This window comes from Cryptomeria japonica, chromosome 6 (genome assembly GCF_030272615.1).
Source record: "Cryptomeria japonica chromosome 6, Sugi_1.0, whole genome shotgun sequence".
NCBI classification, from domain to species: domain Eukaryota; kingdom Viridiplantae; phylum Streptophyta; class Pinopsida; order Cupressales; family Cupressaceae; genus Cryptomeria; species Cryptomeria japonica.
Window position 1 is genome coordinate 321,628,914 of NC_081410.1, and position 7,546 is coordinate 321,636,459.

Here is a 7,546-nt window from a genome sequence, read left to right on the forward strand (position 1 = left end):
GGGTACCATCAGTTGAGGATTGTAGAGAGCGATATCCACAAGACCGGTTTTCATACCAGGTATGGCCATTATGAGTTCACTATGGTTCCATTTGGTCTTACAAATGCTCCAACTGTATTCATGAGTCTCATGAATGGGGTATTCCATAGTTTCCTTGATCGATTTATGATTGTGTTCCTCGATGACATATTGATATATTCTCAGAATGAGAAGGAGCACGAGGAGCGCTTGAGATAAGTATTGCAGTGCTTGAGAGATAACCAGTTGTATGGCTGTCTATCGAAGTATGCATTCTTTAAATCAGAGATCAGATATCTAGGACATTCTATATCTGGTGATGGGATCTCATTTGACCCATCAAATATCAGAGCTATTATGGATTGACCAGCACCAACTAGTGTGACAGAAGTCAGGAGTTTCATGGGTCTAGTAGGGTACTACAAACGCTTCGTTGAGGGGTTCTCTAGGGTTGCACGTCCTATTACATCCCTTCCACAAAAGGGAAAGAAATTCAAGTGGACAGAAAGGTGTGAGAGGGCCTTTCAGGATCTTAAAAGGGCACTCACTAGTGCACCTATTCATTTTGTGTTAGACCCCTCGGCTAATTTCATGGTATGCACAAATGCTTCCTTGGATGGATTAGGAGCAGTCGTTATGTAGGAGGGTCGAGTTATAGCATATGAGTCTAGGAAAATTAAGACTCACAAGCTTAACTACCCTACTCATGGCCTTGAGCTTGCAGTAGTGGTGCACGCACTTGTGAGGTGGAGAAATTTTCTTTTGGGTCATCATTTTGAGCTTCATTCAGATCATCAAAGCTTGCAGTACATACTCACTCAGCCTAATCTTAATGCTCGTCAAAGGAGATGGATGGATTTTTTATGTGAGTATGATTTTGATGTTCACTACATCAAGGGGAAAGAGAGCATAGTTGTAGATGCCTTGAGTAGGAGACGTCATAAGATATGCTCCATGACTATGGACATAGATTTGAGAGGTCGTATATTGCAACAGTTGCCAGAGGATGAGTTGTATTTAGAGGTATGTCGAGTAGTGCTATCTCAGGAGACCCTAGAAGGGAAATATGCAGACTATTCATTAGAGTCTGATGGACTACTACACCATAGAGGGTGCATCTATCTACCTTTTTCTAGAGGATTTCATGATTTCATTGTGTTAGAGACTCATAGATCTCCTTATGCATCACATTTCAGAGTTAAGAAGATGCATGCAGATTTGAGACAGTTATATCATTGGCCAAGTATGCGGCAATTCATTGTTGTACTAGTAGCTTGATGCCTTGAGTGCCAGAGAGTCAAGGCAAAGCACCACCATCCAGGTGGGTTTCTCTAGTCTCATGCGATACCATAGTGGAAGTGGGATACTATATCAATGATATTTTTCATTGGTCTTCCTATGTCAGTGCGTTGTCATGATGCCATCATGGTGATAGTTGACAAGTTGACCAAAGTGGCCCACTTCTCACCAGTTCAGACTACCTTCACAGCACCAGCAGTGGCACAGGTATTCTTGTAGGATATTGTTAGACTTCATGGTGTTCCAAGCAAGATTATCTCAGATAGAGATTCCCTCTTTACTTCTTCCTTTTGGAAGGCATTACAGGCAGCAATGGGTACCAGACTCAACTTTAGTACAACCTATCATCCATAAATGGATGGACAGATAGAGAGGATAAACTAGGTGTTAGAAGACATGCTCCGTATGTACATCATGGATCATCAGACTAGATGGGAAGATTACCTTCCTTTGGTAGAGTTTGCCTATAATAATGGGCATCACACTTCTTTAGGGATGCCACCTTTTTCAAGCTTTGTATGGTAGACCTTGTAGGACACCTTGGAGTTGGGATTGTATTGAGGATAGAGTAGCCATAGGTCCTGAGATGGTTCATGATATAGAGCAGTAGGTGATTTTAATTAGATAGCACTTTAGAGAGGCACATGATAGGCAAAAGAAATATGTAGATGCGAAGAGGATAGATCGTAGCTTCATGGTTGGGGACATAGTTTTCTTGAGAGTGCAATCGCATAAGAGTCCAATCCATTATGGAAAGGGTTATAAGCTTGCAGCTCACTTTGTTGGACCATTTGAGATCCTTGACAGGATAGGACCAGTTGCATATCATCTAGCTTTGCCACCTAGCCTGTCAAGCATCCATGATGTGTTTCATGTATTAGTTCTGAGGAGGTACATTAATGATGAGTCTCACATTTTGGATTGGGATGCCTTGCAGGTGGAGTCGGATGAGTAGCTAGCTTTGGAGCCCTTCCATATTTTGGCTCACCAGACGCTATCTCTTTGAGGTTGAGAGCTAGACCAAGTTAGCATCCAGTGGGATTGCTATGATGAGGTTACGACATCATGGGAGGATGCAACATAGATGAGATCTCAGTACCCCCATCTTTTTGATGAACTCCAGGAGGAAGTTCATTCCTAGAGGGGGAGGGTGTGAGGCCCTACTGTTATCACTGTTTAAAGAATGGGTTTGCCTTTCCCATAAGTTGGCTAAATTTTTGAATTTTTGAATTAATCCTACTTTCAGTTGGTTCAGCTCTCCGTTAGGTCTTAGGGCTTTTAGGGTTTTAATTTCAAATTCTCCTTTTGCTTCACAAAATATTGAAAACCCCTGGTTTCTAATTCCTCGTTACTTTATCCACTTAAGTAATGGGTCTCAGATTCATGAGAAGTGTCCCCCCTTGTCATTTGCCTAGGTTGTCTTGTGAATTAATTATAATTTTCACGCCTTATACCTTTTCTTCCTAATGTTCTGGGCCCGTTAAGTTGGGCGCATCTTTCAGAAAAATATATAGTTCTCGCTATTTCGCAAAGGTAAAGTGCTTGTGGCTTAAGACTCACAAAATGGTGAAAAGGTGGTGGGCCTGCAATGAAAAGGAGTTGTGTTCAAAATGACTAAAAGGGTCACACTTAAAGAATGATCATTTTCAATCTGATCCGACAGTTCACGCTATTTCGCAAGGCAAAATGGCTTGTGGTTTAAGACTCGCGAAATGGCGAAATGATGCGGCATTCCAAGCAAATGGTCTGGCTAGTCTTGAAGGTGAGTAAGATGATGGCACGTGGTGGAAAATGTAATAGTCAGCAAGGGGGGTCTGAGAGTTTCAAAGAAGGTGGGTCCCAGAAAAGAAAGATACCGCTGGATAAAAGGTATTCTAACAGATATAGGTGGTGAAAATAGAGAGGAACCTAATGTTTTTCTCTCAGCAAATCAAAGATTGACATGTTAGCTTGAAAGATGACTAGATGCCGGGTCTTCAGAGTTAAGTCAGAGGGCCCACATTTGCAGGTAAAAGTTCAGAGTGTAAAGATCGATCAGGTCTCATTTGATCGGACAGCCTGCGTTATTTTGTGAAGGTGAAGTGCTCGCATTTTAAGCCCTGTGAAATGGCGAAATAAAAATGGTGACAATACAGCAGGCTAACTGGTGAGCAAGTTAGATGAAGATCGATGGCCCGCGCGGTTTCGCAGATTGAAGATGCACAAATATTAGAGGTTGTGAAATGGCGAAAAGGTTTTTCGTTCTTAAAGGCAAAGAGAACATGAAGTGTAAAGGTCGGTCAACTCTCATTTGATCTAACGACTGGCGCTATTTCGTGCTTGTAAGATGCCTGAAGGATATGCTCAAAAAAATGGCAAAAGTAAAGGAGATTCATCTTAATGCCAGGCTAAATGGTGATGTGTACATGAGCATATGGCTTCCATAGAGATTGAAGGTGCCAAGGTGTAACTGGCAGTTTTAAAAGGGGGTATAACATGTGGCTGACTCAGATTTAAACTTAATAAGTTTCCCAAGGCAAATGGTTAGGTGCCATGTGGTATCCGGTAACTAGAGGAGGAGCGGAGCAAGCAAGCTAGTATAAGAGTCTTCACTTAAAGGATGATCAAGTATGGTTTGATCCGACAGTTGGCACTATTTTGCAGCCTAAAGTTGAATGCAGATTAAGCTCTGCGAAATAGCGAGAACCCATTAGCTGTCAGGTGAAGGCACGGTTATTGAAAAAGCTGACTGTCCAGGTGAAAGTTAAAGGCTATGCAGTTTGGGTCCCATCTGAAACCTGGTGTAGTTTCGCAAAGGTAAGGTGCTCATGGGATAAAACTCGTGAAATGGTGAAACAAAATAAGGCCCGGTGAAAAGGGTAAAAGTACTAAGCTAGTGTAAAGACCGATCAACTCTCATTTGATCAGACGACCGGTGTTATTTCGTGAAGTAAAGTTTCCTAGAAATTAAGCTTTGCGAAATAGCAAAAAGAGAAAATGCATAGGCGTTGTGACCCGTTGGAGCAAAAATTTCAAATTCTTTCATGAATTCAATTCTGAACGGATGGCCAAGCATGTGGAATCAATGTCGCAGTTAAGAGCCTAGCCACCATATATGATCTCGTATCAATTAAACTGAGGTATCATTCTAAAGAGAACTTGTAAAGAAGTAGTTGCAGAGTAGACTTCTTCAGTTGCAGAGCTAATTCCTTTGAGTACAAGCAGGTTTTTCTATACTCTTGTTCGTCCATCATTTTTTAACTATGTGTGTTTTATTGAGGTTTTAATCTGTCATAGAACAATTGAAGGAGATTGTTAAATTGCTTGCTTAATTTTCTAAAAGAGATGGCACCTAAGAGGGAATTCTTAGGAAAGGTCAATTAGCATGAGAGGGCCATTTGTGATGATTTCCTTGAATAGTTGACATTCTCAACTAATGTGGCTTCCAAAATGAAAGAATTGGTGCCAAGAGCTTCTCGCCTGAAAATAGGAGAGGGTTTATATGATAAGGGAAATTGGTTAAGAGACCCTCAAATAAGGATGTCTAGGTTGGGATTATTCAAGATTGGATTCAGCATGAGAAATTCTCCAGCCCCTCAGAACAATATATGGGAGTTGGATGTTGGAAAGTTGGTGGTTCCCGGGGTTTTCTTTGATGTAGATCTTCTAACTCAGATTGCCCATAACTATGACCCAACTTCAAGAAGTGTTAAGGATATCAGTGGGAAGACCCTCATTGAAATTAATAATGAGGAATTCAAGAATGCCTTTGGGTTAAATGAATACACTAATTTTTTGGAGCCTATTGATTTTAAATCACTAGCTCAGGTGTATAATGTGCAAAGAAACCACCTAAGAAATGGGCCTCTCAAAGAATTCTTTTTGAAGATAGGTGGGTTGACTATTGTGGGACATAACACTAAAGAGCCCTTTTCTCTAAATTTGTTTACCCTTAGGGCTAAAGGATTATACTGGTCACTCTACCAAATCCTAGGGGAAGATGCTGAAGCAAGTATGCCTACTCACTACATGTTGATGGTTTCTCAGATTTTGAATCCTTCTATGGCAATAACTTTTGATTATGCTTCTTTTATAACTGATGCTATCCATAATGGATTGATAGGGATCAAGAATGGGAAAGTAGATAGGCCCTTCGGGTGGTACTCCCTTATGCATTTATTTTTATTCAAAGGTGGTGATTATTTTGCAAGTGTGATGGACCTTGTAAAAGAGAAGGATGGAGAAAAGATGCTAGTGCAATTATGGAGCACAGTTTTGTCATGGGATAGAGAAGATGCAAGTTTTCTAAGGTTTGATAAATATTTTGCATCAAAAATTAGGACCCTTATCTGTTCGGAAAACCCAAGAGTTCCTAAGGTGCTTTTGGAATTCATTAGGCCACAAGAGTTTGCAGAGGACATAAAAATTGTCCACAATTGGGGTGATATTTACTTATACCCTATTTCCACAGTGTTCAAAATATATGGTTTCACAGGTGCCCCATTTTTGTTACCTTATCATGTCCCTCTTAAAGTGAGAATTGCAGAGATTCTTAGGCAGATTGGTGCTATGCAAGAGGCAGAATTGACTGGCAGAGGTAAAGGGACAATTTTTCCTACAATTACCATGGCACACCAATTTGTGATAACCAAAGGAGGTTGGAAATGTTTTGAAGATTTCCTCCAGCCATATCATTTATCAACTGTAGTCTCTTGGTGTGCTGAACCCGAATATTTCTTCAATGGTATGTTTAGGAAGAGGGCTGTATGCAAAGCTAAACCCCATCAATTTCAGTTCCTTGAAGACCTCATCAGGAATATGTTTGATTTAGATGAACAAGAGTTGAGAAAGGAAAAGTGGGTAGCCTATAAGAAGGCCTTAGACTTGGTGCACCAACTTGACATAAGTTATGACCCTTTGTCTAGCTTTCACCCCTTTGCAGAGAAGTTGAAGTTCTTAATTCTTAGTTTTGAGGAGGTGATGCATGTACTAAAAGAAAAGAGGGAGGTTGTAATTAAAAACAATCCTGAGAAAGCAAGACTGATCCTGAGTAGGTTTACATCTGCTAGGCTGATCCCTCTTGGTAATTACATGCTACATAAGAAATCTAATTACAGTGTACTTATGCCTGCTTCAGGGGAGCCCTCTACCTCTAAAGGTAAGAGGAAGATACATGATGTCATTGACATCCCTAGTAGCCCAAAGAAACAAAGAGTGGGAAAAGAGGTACAACCTAAAGAACCTTTGTACTCCCCATCTCAATCACCTGTCCATATAGGAGATGAAAAGGCAGCAGCTAAGCAACTATTGCAGCTAGGCAGTTTAGGGGAAATTGCCTACACTTATGATGAGGTAGAGGAAGGAATGCCAGAAGAGCCCTTAGCTACTGAAATGGATATCACCATCAATGAATTCAAAGGCCATGAATGGGATCCTGAGATGAAACAGGCCAGTGAAGATTTCTTGGCTGATGACAAATTTATCACATCAGAAGCATTTATACAATTTGTGTGGAAGCAAAGCATTGGCAAATACAATGCAAGGTGTAACAAAAGGAAGAGTGAGCAGCCTCATAAAGACCCAGCTATAGTTGAGGAAGAAATAAAGCAAGAAATGGTTGAAGACTTTAATACCATCACTCCTCAATAAGGAAGAGACATGGTGGCACAAGCTGGGGTACTCATTCTCCCTGAATGGGATATAGCAGATGCTCTAGTCCTGGAAGCAGTAAGAAAGGAGACTAAACCTATGGAGGGAGTCACTTTCAATAAAGATAATGCTTCATTAGTTATGTGGTCTCTGAAAAGAGATGAAAATAAGAAGAAAAATGACACCTCAATGTCAAGTTACCTTGGAGGGATGATGGTGAAGAGGGTGCAGACTACTGGGGTAGTGGAAGCTGCTAGCACTGTACTAGAAACTGCAAAATTTAGTGTTGCAGTAGCGGAAAGGGAAGCTAAGGAAAAGGCAGATCTCTAGGTTAAATTGGAGATAGTTTTAAAAGCCTACACTAATTCCCAAGAAGAGGTAAGGAATAGAGATAGCATCATTGCTAAATTGCAGAAGCAACTAGCAGGACAATATCATCATGGTGAATCCTCAACACTGATGATCTCCTCTTCTCCTGCTAGACCTCCACCTATCAGCCCTATCATTGAGTTCCCACCATCTCCAGCGCCTTCTAGCTCCCAAATGATTGAGATTACTCCTCAAGAGTTAGAGAATTTAAGACAGGCTCAAGCCCTGTATG